The following is a 13,880-nucleotide window of genomic DNA, read 5'->3' on the forward strand; positions in this document are numbered from 1 at the left end:
GACATCACTAAATTAGATACCGGACCTGCTGTGTGTCTTCCTTAGACCTCTCCTTCTTCCTTCTGTTGACGTGAAACAGGAGGACAGTTGATTATGGCCTAGTTGCCATTGGGTCTTTTGTATGGGATGACAGAAACTCACTGAGCTCTAGGCTGTTTCAGAAAGAACAGGCAGTGATGCAATCTCAGTCAGTCTCAACACACGTGTAATACCAGCTGTTGCTCCTAAATCTAACACCTGCACTTTGGGTGACATTTGTTTTAAATCCAGAAGTACCAATCTTTTCAGTAAACAAAACCCAGTTTTTCACTGGGTACTATAGCTAAGAGCTAGCAGCCCAGACAGGCAAAGGTTAAGGTGTCCTGCAATGAGGATCACCCCCTCCAAGTCAGGGCTGATGCATGCAAGAAGGGCTGTGTGTAGAAGAGCTGTTAAGAATGAAGACAAAAATATTTCAGCTTTCAGACTACAGTCTATCACCTCTCATAACAGTAAATTATCAACTGATATATTTTTTATATATAATATATATGCAAGTTTGATAGAGCAATATTTGATGAGTGAGACTAAAAGGCTGAATTTTGTGTTAAGGACACGCACCGCAAGTTGACCATCTAAATGTAAATCCTACTTGAGACAAGGTATTTTTAACCTACTACCTTAAACTGTGATAAATGCAGTCTGTGTCATGCCTCCTGTGGGACTTTATATTAGGGCAGCTAATTCGTCTTCGTTCACTTAAAATTAAAGCCCATCTTTTGCAAAAAATATTCAATGTTAAAGGTGATAGAACTCTGGGTAGCACGCAGCAGACCAGTAGCTTGATGACAATTAATAATCAGGGTGATTTTGAAAAATTCCATAAATGCTGTGTGATAGAAACTCAGGATGAGGGAATTCCAACAAAAACACTGATGAAAAAAAGACACTTGACACAAAGGAGGGAAGGGAAGGGAAAGGAAGGGGAGGGAAGGGAAGAGAAGGGAAGGGAAGGGAAGGGAAAAGAAGGGAAAAGAAGGGAAAAGAAGGGAGGGGAGGGGAGGATTGGGTGTGAGTGGATTGATCTTTTCTTGTTGTTTTTTTTTTTCCCTAAAAGCTAAGACGTTTATTTTTCATTAGTAAAGATTTTTTTTTGACAGGAGGCAGAATTTCCCACTAGTTCAAATAATAGGTTTAGTCCCACCCATCAGATGTACCTTCAGTCTTCAGATCCTCCCATTCTATTATCATAGCATGATCCTTTTACAGTTAAAATTTATGCTAATTAATACTGTTAAATTCGATGTACATCTGTGACAGTGGTAGATTATACCTGTAGCACCTGAGCCATTCTACAGCCTGTATCCTGTAGTTAATTCTTGAACTAGGCTTACAGTTACCATATATTTTGAGGTTTCAACTTCATGTAAACAAACCTGAATGACAGCAACTGACAGAGAAAAAGCAAACCTTTTTAAAGTATTGTTATGCACACTGAAAGGTGCTTAAGGGGGAACCCAAATCTTTTCCTAAATAATAAATATCTATCTGAAGTGTTCTGCATCTCTGGAATGTTCTTACTTCAGAAAAAAAAAAAGTCCAGTCAAATTGTGAAGTTGATTTCTGAAAAGCATTGAGATAATGCATGGAGGACCTGGCTTAGGATTTGGCATGCGTCACATGAAAACACATATCTGATGATCTCTCCCTGCGGGTATATAATAACAATGTCCCAAAGAGCTACAGGACCATTTTTTATTTGCATTCCAAGAGTATTGTGGGTGAGTATTAAGGTGCCTTCTGCATGAGCAATGGCCTCGTAACAGGAAACCATATTGCTTGGCACACACAAATATACCGATCACTTTGGAATGACTTACAGATGACTTTTCATTTTGTCCTGGAGCTGCAAGCAGGCTGTTGCATCTGACAATTGAATAAAAAAATTGTCATTACCTTATCATGCTATCTCAAAATGTGTTAAGTTGCATTGGTTGTCTGTCATGTCAAAAACTTCTTGTCACTTAGATGGTATGTAAAAAAATTCCAGATACCTTAAGAAGGGCATGAGAGAGAGCTAGCTTTAAAAAGACCTGGAAGAAAGGGGAAAAACCATTAAGTACATTTGGGTACTACAAGAAGCTACTGAAACACACCACTAGTTCTTGTAGTTTTGCAATAACAATTTCTTATCCTTTTTAAGTACACTGTACAACTTCCATAAAATCAACAGGGGAAACTGAAATCAATACTGAAGAAAACAAAGTAATAAAGTAGATAAGATATATCACAATAGTGAAAAAGAGTCTTTCTCACTTTGCTGGTTTAAAGGATATTCAATGATACTTGCAACAAAAATGCATTAACATTTGGGGATTAATTATAGTTTATATTTAAAATCTTAAAATGTTTGAAAAGCAGTTTGTAACAGTAGAGTGTATTGAAAGTAAACATATTCCTGCAGGGGATTTCAGCTCAAATGCCACAATATTGTATTACCACATGTGAATACACACAAAAATGAGGCTGCCTGGTCTGCTTTTGTTGTTCAAATTGAATGAAAAAGAAGAAAAGGAGCCAGCAAAAAATGGTGCAAATAAAAGGTATTTTTATTATGAAGTTTTTACAAAGGATTTTTAAAAATGTGGTTTTTAGTCTGAGTGTCCCTTTCAGTTTGTGAGTTCAGGCAAAAAAACTTGTTATACCTACACATCCTTATAGGTATCCACACAAATTACAATGCCCAGAAGGATGGTAATTGGTAAGATAAGCAGGTTTCCGTCTGCAAAAATAATGTTCTTTCTGCTTTTGATTGTCCAGAAGTTTCAGAGAGAGGAATTGTGTATATGATTGAAATATTACATTTTACTTTTCTTCACCAAGTAGAGCACACTATAAAAGGAATTAGAGAAAATGCTATTGTTCTTTTCACAGTAGGCTGTAAACACAAAACCTGAAACTGATCTACATAAGTTGTATGGAAGTAATACAAATAGCTTGTATCTTAGACATGCTTAATGCAATAAGCCTACTGTCAAATTACAACAGAAAAACTCTTAATAGCTGTAAGAGGGGCCTAGCATCTATTCAGGGTAATGGCTGCCTTATCGAGCAATCAGTTAATATTAATTCCTGGTGCTAGAAGCATCAAATTGTTTCTCAGAGTAACTGAAAACAGTGTTTGGTGGTTATAAATATCCAACAGTATGTATAAATGGCAAATCACAGTGTGTTTGGTGCATGAAAGAAAATTTCTGTCTGGACAGATACAAATCTAAAAAATATATGGTTTTATTGTTGAAGATAACCCAGTCTTTAGGGCTTTATTTCATGGCACTGGGCTGCAATGCTTGTCTAATTTGAACGTGGTGAAATATTTTGGGGAGGCTAGCAATGAGATCTGGTTGGTATCCCTTCTGCCTTTTCTTATGTATGTAACTGAAAGTCTTTTACATGTTTCCTATTGATATAGAAAAACTGCAAAGACCGGTATCTTCACTGATTTTGCTGGCATCCTCAGGTAACCCAATGCCTATCTGTGTAAATAAATTATGTGCACAACATAATCCCAGTGGTGCATCTGTACCCTAAACCGCTGGCCATACGATTATGCAGTTCTAGTGCTTTGACTGAAGAAGTACTATCATGAGGCCCGTATTTTCACCCTTTAGTTATGTCAGCACCACTGCCAGTAAGTCAGTGCTTTAAGTCACATAATGTAACTGATTCAAGTTGAAAAGAATTCCCTAAATATGATGAGAAAAGGTTTCTTCATCACCCATATTATGTTATCCATTTGTTCTTCAGAACATTGGCAGGGATTTCTTGTAACGCTTTTACACGAAGGGTTGGATCACATGTAACTATAACCTAAAACGTCAAGTGGCAGCCCAAGACAATTGTGACAAATGATGTATATATATTATCACAGGCTGTCTTTGAATTGTCCTTCACAACTGAAGGACACACCATGGTTAATCAAAGTGGGGCAGATTAGCCTGATTGAGAAAGATTTTTTTATGCTTGAGACTGGCTTCAGTGTTCATATTTGGAGTCATGGTTTTCTGAATTTGAAACCCTTTGTGTCTAGGATAGAGACGAAAATGTTGTATTTTAATGAAGTATTGGCAGAAGTTTGAGATTCTTGTGTTCCCTAGCACTGCCTTTCTTGAATTGGTGTTCTCCTAGAAGAAAGGTGCAAGTCAAGCCTAGCTTCCCCAAGAAATGTGGGAAGCTCATGCCCTGACACTCCTTTCCACAGTTCAGGACAGCTAGAAAAGAATATGCTTCTGCACTGCCATTTCAGGGATGCTCTCTTTCAAAGCTCCACCTGCATACCTTCTCCTGAAAGGAGCTGCTGGGCAGGAGGTTACAGCATCTTCCATGCTTTTTGCGGCATCTGCTGGAGCTGCAAGAGATCCTTCACTTTTCCCAGTACCTGCCTTCCCAAACAAATTAATTAATCCCTTAGATTTATTTAAGATTTTGGAAAGTCCTAGTCAGAAATAAATTTGTCTGGCTTTGTTAGACTGGAGTCTAAGATGATAGAGAGAAGAGGGAGGGGGAATTTAAAACCATGTGTAAAACTCAGAATTGCCTGCAAAGATATTATTGACACATTAAGGAATTCTTCAGTCCCTTTACTAGTTTGAACATTATTGATAGATTATACAACTGGTAAATAGAAGTGTTGTGTCTAAATTCTGATGATTTAGTGCTTCCCCTTTTATTCTGGTGCAAAAATAATCTTTCACTTCAGCTTTAAGTCAGCAGTTAACCTTCTTCTATACATGTGCTGGATTTCATTGCCAAAAGACCATGAATGGTTGAGAAATTTCAATGTCTGGTCTGTATTGTACATCAAATACTTGAGTTTAGGACTTGTCAGAATTTAAATATATTGCTTACATAAAACAAATTATCTTAGATATGAGACAGACATAATTTTTATTTTTATGGGTAGGTCGAGGTTAAACATCTTCCACTTCTCCTTTCCATCAGAAAATTACAGCTGCATGCGATTAATTCTCACATTTCAGCTTTTTTCTTAAAATAAAAAGATTCATTTAACTTTTCGTTCATAGTATAAAAAATTCCAAATGGGTATGCCTTCGTTTACTACAACCTATGCAGAGAAGTTTGTGAGGCAACAGCATACACGATGCTGTCCTTCTATATTCTGTGTTATTTTAGTCATTGTAGGAATTGGTATATTTAAGGCAAAAGTCAGAGGTAAATAATTCTTTAACTCTACAGTTCACTTAACTGTTCTGCAGAGCACTGTGCAGGCTTATTTACAGTCACTGAGTGTGTTTGATGGACTTTCCATCACTAACACACTACCCCAAAAGGGAGACTTTAACACAGGCTGTGCAGAAAGCATACACAGAAAGAGCTGGGATGGACAGGGACAGTGGGAGCCTTCTCAGTGCCCTAAGCAATGTCTGATGGTGCAGGAAGTGTCCGGGATCACAAAGCTCTTGTGATTGCTGTACCGTTTAAAGCTTCCCCTTTTGTGGGTCATAAAAGAAGTAGGGTATTTGTACAGTAACATCACTTTAATCAGATAAGTTGAGTTGTGGGGTTTTTTTTTGATAGGGATGCAGGAATTTAGTTCATTAGCTTTAGCTCTGCTTAAGAGCCTAATATCTTATACATCTCTCAGGTCTCATGCTAGTCCAGCTGCAGAAGAACTGGGGTTTTTCTGGCATGCCATAAAAGAGCTTTGTCCTTTTCCTTCTGCTTTGTACGGGAATAACTTTTCTTTGTTTTTTGGTTATAGTGAGAACTGACTGGACTGTTCTTCCAAGTACATCTTCGGTTATCATTTCAATGCAGTGCTTAGTTTATTCACCAGGGGTCATCAAAGGTCTGGATTTTCTTTGTCTACTGAGGTGAACTGAATGATGACATTTCACAGCTTTTCTACAGGACTGAGCATTTGGAAATGTTTGGGTGCCCTCTTACAGCGCTATTGCTCAGTCTGTGATAATTGTACAATGCACTCTGAAGACTTATTTCAAATATTTAAGACCACAGTGATTGTTTTGTCTGATAACAGTCTGAAAGTCACTTTCTTATCCACTATTGTTTTTCTGTTAGTGAGTTTAAATTTCCCGTGTGTGAAATGAAACTATTAGCAAATGCAGGAGCAATAACAGCTATTTGTTCCTTGCAGATATTTGGAAAAACAAATATGGGATAAAGTGGCAAAACTTGCATTAGGTACAAATCTGGTCTGCCTCTGAATTCTGGACTGTTTAGACAGCAGAGAAATCAGACTTTTCAGACCTGCCTACATTATAGCCTTCCACAAAGGCAACAACAATGAAGAAAACAGGTGTGACTTTTCCTAATGAAGCACTTCTAGTACCTGTTTTTTCAGCTTTGGGTAAAATGCATACTCCTGGGGGTAAAAGATGCAGCATAACATAACTCACGTTATCTACAGGCTTGGCTCACTAAAACACTATGAGAGTGCATGTTGTCCTGGACAAAACTTGATGATATCATGTCAAGTATGCCCTCCATCAACTTCAAAGACTTTTGAACATAAACTGAAAACAGTTTTCCTCACTTCACCAGGTGCCTCAGGATCTACTTCCTAATCTGAGCCAGACAATGGAGCCAGTGAGAGGTAAATGCTGGGTGGCAAGGGCAAAAGACAGCAGCTTCAGCCATGAAGTCTGAGGTGTTTTTCTCTCCCTGTTTCTGCCAGGGAACAATGGCAACTCCCTACTCCAAGAGTCAGCTGTACAGAAGATTATTTCTAAAAGGCTGAGGTAGTCAAGTAGTGTAATTAAAGGATGCACATAAGTAAGTCAGACAGATAAACTGTGTTGAATATTCAATGGTCCTGAATGACCATTGTTCAGAGGGTAATAAATGTCCTGGCATTACTCTGTCATGGCTAAAAGTCTGAGGTAACCTACTGGCTGCTCTAAACTTTGCATCTTTGTAAGCTTAATTGTTTTCCACAGTAACCCTGAGAGAAGACCACTGGAATACTCCAAAACTGCACCCAGGAAAAAATGTTTTGCCAGTAGTTTCTTACCTGGTTTTATCTCACAGATCTCGGGATAGTTACTTAGCAACACTAAGGCAAAAGCTCAAGTGGTGTCAATACTCCTCATACACTTGTGAAGCAATTTTGCCTCTTGAGGAATAATGGCAGCAATTAGATACCTGAAGACTTTGCTAGTCTAATCTTTTGTAAACAGGCCTTGCTCAGCTCAGCTATGAAAAGTCACTGTTTATGAATTTAATTTTTTACAACTTTAAGTTGTGAAAGTTGGGGATAGGGAGAAGGCCACAAACTATTGATGTATCTGCACTCAGCTCAGATCTTAGCCTTCTTCATTTTATACCTGAAGAACTTCTGCAGACAAGGAACAGATAGGCATGCATGCCAGGCTGCAGAATCAGGCTGACTGAGTTTACCATAGTGTCAGTCTCCAGCAGAACCAATGCAGTATTGCATCATTTAACAGACACATCTGTCAAACTTGGGTTGTGCTGTCTAGCTTCTTCTGTCAGACCTTACAAAACTTAAACTGAATTATTTCCATACACAATGTGGAAAAATATGTCTCAGAATCAGAAATACAATGAATGACCAAAAAAACCCTCTTTCTCTGAGTCTAGCTGCACAATATTCTTGACAGTCATTTTTAGTTAAATATTCCCTTCTCACCTCCTTTTATAGTCAAATTTAATGAAGAATAGCACCTGGTTGAAAGTAATCTCTTCTAGCAAAGAACTTCATATTACTCTTTGGAACCATCTCTGAGGCAGCTACTTTGGAACAACAAATTTGATCTCTGACCTAGGAGGGACTCAAGGCAACATATCATTAACGTGTGTATAGACATTTACAAAACTTTCCTAATTTACAAACACACAGGTAATCTGGTTTCTGGACTGGAGGGGGGGTGGGGCTGTGGTGGGGGTGTTTTTTTGCTGTTGGGGTTTTTGTTTCCTGACAGGCAGGAAGTTTGTCTTTACTTGTCTTTCATTTATGAAAGTATAAAAAAGTCAAAAGTAGCACACTGATTCACTACCAGTGTTACCAGTTTACGTAGCTATTTCATTGTAACAATGGGCTGTGTTGCAGACAATGTGTCTTTGTGTCTTAAGTTTTTAATTGTCTGTTAAATCTGGAGTGCAATAATACTGAAGTTGACAATTTGAGGCATGAGGGTGCTTAGATTTGGAGCTTTACCAAGCCTTGCCATCTTTGGAATGGATGTAAGTGATTCAGTATTAATTTCTTTCTTCAGTCTATTTAGAAGACTGTTACAAGGGCTGATGAACATTTACATTCTTTCACAAATGTGTATATTAGCATGTAATTATATGGGCACTCTCCAAAGTGAAAAACATTTCTGTGTTGGAGCAGGAAAAAAAAGAGTGGAAAGAAAACTATGACAGTAACACAGAATAATGCCTGCTATGATAAAATGACTCTCCCTGATTAAGCAAGTGTTTCACAATACCTTGCCATGCCTTGCAGGAGAGCAATACTACAACAGAAACTGCTTGGCAGAAGAAAAATGCTATAAGACCGTGACTTGTTTAGATGCTTTTATTTATTTGTTCTGTTTAATAAAGGCATTACAACTTTCTTAACTGAGGCATCATTTAGAAAACAGTTAGTATATTGATTTTAAAACTGCTGTTTTCCTTGACTGCCTTTAGAAAACTGCTGGCTTAAAATTATTCAACTTTATCTTTCATATGCATAATTTTTTTAAACTGGGGAAAATTACATAATCAAAACTGCAAGGCATCAGGCTAAAAGCAGTCTCTGAATTCATTGCTGCAATTCTATGCAAACAAGGAGAGTAGAAAAAGATTTGGAGGGTTTTCTTTGGACAAATGTGGAAGCCAGATTAAGCAAAAGAGTAAGTTTACTTTTTAAATGTAATTAACTCAGCAGACTATAATCCCCTGTAAATGAATGGATTTTATAAGAAACAGGAAAATATACCAAAACAAAACCTTCTGAAGTTTGTAGGAGGAGAAAACAGGTAAAATTACTTGTCAGAAGCAAGCAAAAGCACTAGAAAGTATGCTAGCACAACACAGTGAGTACTCATAGTACAACTTCCCATATACAATCTTTGCTGACTCTCACAGAAAAACCCTCTAGGTTTTTTTTCCCCCTGTGTTATTTATAGAAAAAGTTATAAGGTTCTCTGAAGTAACTGAGAAATATGTTCATTTTATGAATTAAGAATCTGTAACTTCAGTTTGAATGTTTCTTCTTAAGTTTTAGAGGTAAGAGGAAGGGTGAGGAGATTTTTAGCTGTAAATCTGGATTCTGCCATCTATGTTTTGCATGTCCTTTACCTATAAAGTGCCATATAATTCCCCTCATTAAATGCTATACAGTACAGGAGTTCCTTCAGCTGACTGCTATCACCTGGCAAACATGCAACAGCACATTTTCACATGCATCATATATCCTTACCTTCCTTTCCAGATACCTTTGAATATAAGGTGTTGAACTCTGACAAATCTTAGGTTTTCATAATGTGTTTCAAAGTAATTTACTAAGGCATTTTCTTTCAAAAGCGTTTAGGCACCTATCTGCTTCTTGAGTTGACTTCCAAGGCAGAAATGCATTTAGATTTGAAGATTAGCAGTTAATTCATTAAATTGTAATTTAAGACGGTCAGTGTAGCTGGTACCTGTCCAGCTTGTGCTGTTGTTCCCTCCCAAATATCCTCTTTGACTGGTAGTTTACTGTTAAGATATGGTAATTGTATTTCTTTGCTTTTAAGTAGCACTTCAGTTAGAATCTGCTGGAGTTTCAATTAGATTTGCTCTTTTTTTCATAAACAATTATTACTTCTGCTGTTTGCAGCATTGCAGGGTCCTTTGTTATTTGCTCGCTAGCTTACAGAGTCTGTATTTTAAAAAACTGTTAATCAGGAAACTCAAACGTCTTTCCTAATTTGCTGTTATTATGCCAAGCACTCTTTGTGTTAACTCTGTCTATGCTCGTTTTTCGTAATAAATCTAATGGCAAAAGTGAGATGTGAGAGACTGGAAGTTTGATACCAAGCGCTACACTGAAGCTCATTGTGTTTACTTTAAAAGTACTTGCTGTACCTGTATGTAAAGCCTCAACATTGTTAATTGGTTTTGCTAGCGTGTAATAACACTTCAAGTTGTTCCAAGGATATGATGTTCAGAAATTTGATAAATGCTCTCAGATGCTTTCTTCAAACCCAAATGTCTGTGGTGAGAGATTTTTGCTATTCAGTGCTCTGTTATTAATAATGCTATGATGAAGATGTTCTAGGTCAAAAATCTAGCCTGCTTTTCACACCAGCTACTTCCTTTATTCTGCTTTAAAGAGTTTTTCTGATGCTATACTTATAATAAGTGATATTCCTGCTTTTATTGTCCAAAGCTCTCAACACTTCCCTAATCTTGATTGTGATCTGCATCTTCAGCTTTCCAGATTTTAACTTTCTATTTCTATTTTTACTTCCTTGTGACTTAAGACAATGCACTGGTTTGTTCTGGATGTTTAAATTATTTTACAGAGGGATCTTAGAGTATTAGGGAATTAATTTTTTTTATATTGGGCTTTTACTATTACTTAAAAAAACTGTTTGTTGCTTTCTTGTTTAAGGTTTTTCCAGACTTCCCTGGTGTGGCAGATAGTGCAAGCTTGCCCATTAAAAACTTGCTAAGCAAGATTTTACAACTTCACAGCCAAAACTTTCAGTAATCTCTTCAACACCCTAGGAATATGATTCATTGGTCTCTGATACACAAATGTGCCTCCAGGAGGTGTTGCATTCAGCGAACAAAGAGAAGAGAAAACTAACATTAAGAAAAAATTAATCGCAGTTTCCCCATTGATAGAAATGTGATAAACTTGAGCTTCTGGAGAATGAGATTAAAGATGAACACTTTTTAGCTGGAGTCACCAGCTCACAACCAGGAGTCAAGCTTGTAAAGGCGTTCAGTGGGAGGAAGCTGCCTGCTTGCCTGAAAACTGTCATCCAGCTTCATTTCATGGAAGGGCAAGGAGCATAACAGCATGCTGAGTTATATTTCACAGAAGAACACAGGTCTTGTCATCTTTATCTGAGTGGGCTAGCCACACTGTGTTGCTTCTCCATCCAGCAGCTGTACCTGTGTTTTCTGTCACCACTGCCTGCTTCCAGTTTACCCAACCAGAAAAGTCCCCACTATGACATCTGTTTCTGATTGCACTGGGTCTATCCTGCCTTCTTTTGAGCATGTCCTGAAGTCCAGGGCACTTCTCAAATCCAGTACAGGTTTTATTCCATATTTTAATACACTGTATTTTTAGGATACAGAATTGTAATTAATAATTCTGAATACTGATGCAGCAACATCTGTCTTGGGGGTCCTGACAAAACCTATCTGCCATGGGTAGGTGATCTGTGTGACCTGTATCAGTGTGTTTGGCATCTTAACCATAGATCAAACCATAGGGTGTTGCCACTCTGCAAGGCATAAAATCATACCAGAAAAACACTTTGAAAAAACTATCAATAAACAAGTCTTACGTGAAAAGATGAAGTTTTATTGCTTTCTCATGCTTTTGTTCTTTGTGTGAAGTCAATCACCACCAAAAAATGTCAGCATATGGATTAGTAAATACCTTCTTGAGAAACCATTGATGTGCTGTATTCTTCTGGCATGAGGTGAAGGATTCTGCAAATCAACAACTAGAAAGATTTTTTATTTAATATTTAGATATGTTCCAGTACTAAATTGTTTATGGATTTTAAATCTCAGCATTAATGATTTTTGTTTTGCTTTGTTTTGTTTTGTTTTGTTTCTGTGATGTTTCCTCAAAAGTGGGAGAGTTTTTTGGTTTGTAAATCTCTTTCTTTTCTTTCCCAAATAAAAATGTTGTCCTCTTCTCACAAGGAAACTGAGCAGTCTGCTATAATGAAGACAGATCACAAAGAGCAAGTTTTAAAAGGTTTAAGAGAAGAGTGAAAGAGCAGAGTATAAGAGTTTGATCCAAAGATCCATTATTACATGAACTCTCTGTGATTTCAATCGTTTTGTTCTTCTGTTGGAAACTGTAAATATGGGAAGGAATTAAGAAAGATCAAGAAAAATCAGTTAAGAAAAATAGTGAACTGGTGTAATTACATTCAATTGGTTTAAATGACTAAACATTTAAAAATCATAAATAGTGTAGGAAACAGACTAGAAAGCTATTATTATTAGGGAAACGCCATTGCAATTAAACTAGACCAAGTTCAGGGTAGTATTTATCATTGGCCTTACTCAGCATAAGTTATGTTTACAGATCAATGGTAGTAAAGTACCTCAGAAATTTCTGTGAGTCTTTTGCCAGTGAAAAATAAAAATCTTTCATTACAACTTGAATGATATCGTTCATGGTTGAGAAAAACATATTAAGGGTGCTTGGTCAACATTTGCAAAAATGTGCTCATGATTACTTACAACTGTTCAAAAACTACAACAGAGAAGAAAAAGAATAGGCTTTATTGTTTTGAGATAATAGGATAAAATAAAAATGCAGCATTTCTTGGAGGTTTTGGAGTGGGGTCAGAATGCATAATGAAAGAACTGTGAAATCTGGACCCAGTTTTACTACAGCTGATCATGACTCAAAAGTCAGAAATTTTAGGAAAAAATTATAATTTTCCCATCACTTGCCATATTGGAGATTTTTTATCTTTGCATTCTCTTCCAATTGCAGCCATCCTTCAAATACATACAGCCAGTCTGCACTGCTTTACAGCACAAACTGTACAAGAATATGCCCAGAATTAAATCTAAACAGCTCTTAGAAAAAACAGTTGTGTTAAATTCTGCTCCAAGATGCATGAATCAAATATTCATCAGCATCTATGTCTCTTTCTAAATCTCTCTCAGAAAGATTTTGGCACAATGAGAATCAAACAGATTTGACATCTGCATTCTCAAATCCTTTTAGTTTACAGATAATGAATAGTAGGCAAAGATGGAAAATGCCCAGTGCAAATAGTTTCTTTCAGCATTTCCAGAGAATTACTTAGACATAGCATTATTATCATACAGGATTAATGATTAGCCATGATGAAATATATGAGTCACGAAGCTTTCTTCTGGTGCTTAGTTCAGAGGCAGTTTCCCATTGGTGTAACATATGAAAAGAAATATAAGGAAAGGGATCTCTATCTAAGTCTTTTTTAAAAAAAGGACCAGTAAGAGAGGTCTTTGTCTCTGAGAAGAAATTACTAATAGTTTTGCTATGTGGTCTCTTTCACAGCTGAATTTAGGAACGCATAATTATGTCAGTCCAGACTTTGCTGTCGTTTCACTGTGGAAATAAGCCCATTTTATCCCCATTTTATTCCCATTCATCTCACTTTTTAAGACTCCTAAGCAATACATTTCTCACTTTGTTCACTTCCAGGACACTTTACACTGCCACGTGTTCCTGTGGCAGGTTTGCTTTTGGAAAGTAAAGAAAGTAAGCATAGACTTCCATGGAAACAGATTTGAGTGACACCACTCCAAAATTAGGGTAACTTAGCTCAAACCCAGGACCCTCAGACATAAAGAGAGGAAGTCAGCAAACAAAATTAGCATTGTCAACCAGTACTCAGGACTGAGAGGGTGAGCAAATTTAGAAAGATCACATACCAATTAGATGAGGCCCATCAACACTTTCAGGAGTGATGGCATGGTTTTGTGGAATCCTATGACTAAGCAAGGTTGTTTGGGTTGGCATAAGATCGGATTTTTGTAAGAATTTATATATTTCTGTTTTATGCAACTGCCACATGCTACCAGGGCTGTTGCTCTGAAACAGATAGGGGCCTTATCCCGTTTTGTTGATGTGTACATCTTTTTTCTTGTTTTTATGTAAAGTAATAAAAGCCTTT

The sequence above is a fragment of the Phalacrocorax carbo genome, chromosome Z (genome assembly GCF_963921805.1).
Source record: "Phalacrocorax carbo chromosome Z, bPhaCar2.1, whole genome shotgun sequence".
In the NCBI taxonomy this organism is placed as follows: domain Eukaryota; kingdom Metazoa; phylum Chordata; class Aves; order Suliformes; family Phalacrocoracidae; genus Phalacrocorax; species Phalacrocorax carbo.